This window comes from Triticum dicoccoides, chromosome 3B (assembly GCF_002162155.2).
Source record: "Triticum dicoccoides isolate Atlit2015 ecotype Zavitan chromosome 3B, WEW_v2.0, whole genome shotgun sequence".
Lineage (NCBI taxonomy): Eukaryota > Viridiplantae > Streptophyta > Magnoliopsida > Poales > Poaceae > Triticum > Triticum dicoccoides.
In genome coordinates, this window is record NC_041385.1 from 701,348,128 (window position 1) to 701,349,483 (window position 1,356).

The following is a 1,356-nucleotide window of genomic DNA, read 5'->3' on the forward strand; positions in this document are numbered from 1 at the left end:
AAGGAGGTGAATACCAAGAGCCCTCCCCATGACCGTTTGAGACTCGCTTTCAATTAGGGAGTCATACCTAAGTCACGGCTGGGTTACCCAAGGCACCCCAAGGTAATATTCAAGGAAGATCCAAGCAATTAATCTTGGGGATCTAGCCTGTGATCCACGCTATGGAAGGGCTCCTTCACTGGGATTTCAACCCTGGCCTTGCAGTGGCCGATCAGGTACGTCATCGGTTTGGAGAGACAGTGCACTTCTCTCCTTCGCGCAAGACCAAGGAGTTTTTCTTGGTTGTCTCCTTTTCTTCAGTCTCTTTCCCCCTCAATGAGGAATCTGTGGGTGTGGCTCTACAATGCTACATTGGTGGTCATCATCTTCGTTTCAAGGTCTCTAAGATTTTTGAGAGGTCCTTTCGCTTCTCTGTGGCCGGAAACAAAGTTGGTCATTTCATACATGGCCTCAAGGATCGTATTTGGCCGGACTTCATTTGTCACTTTCATCTGTTCAATGGTCGTTTCAATGGTTTTAAGCATTTGGATTATCGTTGGCATGCGGATGAAAGAATAGAATCTATTGCTCATCGAAGTCCTGTGGCAGTGCGCACTGCTCCTACTGTTTTTTCACAACCTTCAGGAAATGATCCTTCAACCTCCAATGAGTTGCACAAATTTGGACTTGTGCCTATTGCTTCTATGGATTTTGCTGATAAGAATAGGCATGAAGCTTCATGTTCTTACGATGCACAGCAAGCTCAGGCACACGACGTTCGTACCATGGTATTTTCGGAATCAGTAGACATGGACATTCAATGCCCCGAAAATTCTTCGGTGCCTTTACTTCGGATTGGCTCTTTTCAGTTTCCTTGTAATATCGTTTACCCGAAATTACCTCAAAGTTTCCTTGTGTCGGCATTCAAATATGCGCCTCCATTTACTTCCTGGCCGCCTCTGCTCTCCAAGGCACATATCGCGGATTTGTCGCGGGCAGGATATATTCCCAGGGAAGTAAATGATTTGGTTCTTGCATGGGGTGTTCTTTGTGCTAAATGTTTACAATGGGGGCACGACAAATTCAACTGTCACGCCCGGATTATTTGCTTGCACTGTTCGGCCCCGGGGCACAAAGGAATTAATTGTCCGTCGAGGATTCGGGCTTCTTTAATTGGCAAGGCTTTAATGGGTTCGGATTCGGATTTTCCAGTCAAATCATCTCACTCTGGGCAGTCAATCAATCACCTGTCTGTGCAGCAACCTTGCCTATCTACGTCTTCCAAGAGCCAATCCCCCTCCACCGTTCGATGTACTGCATGCGGGCACTACGAACACCTGGCGCAATCTTGCTAGCGGCGTCGCTAGGCCCAACGCT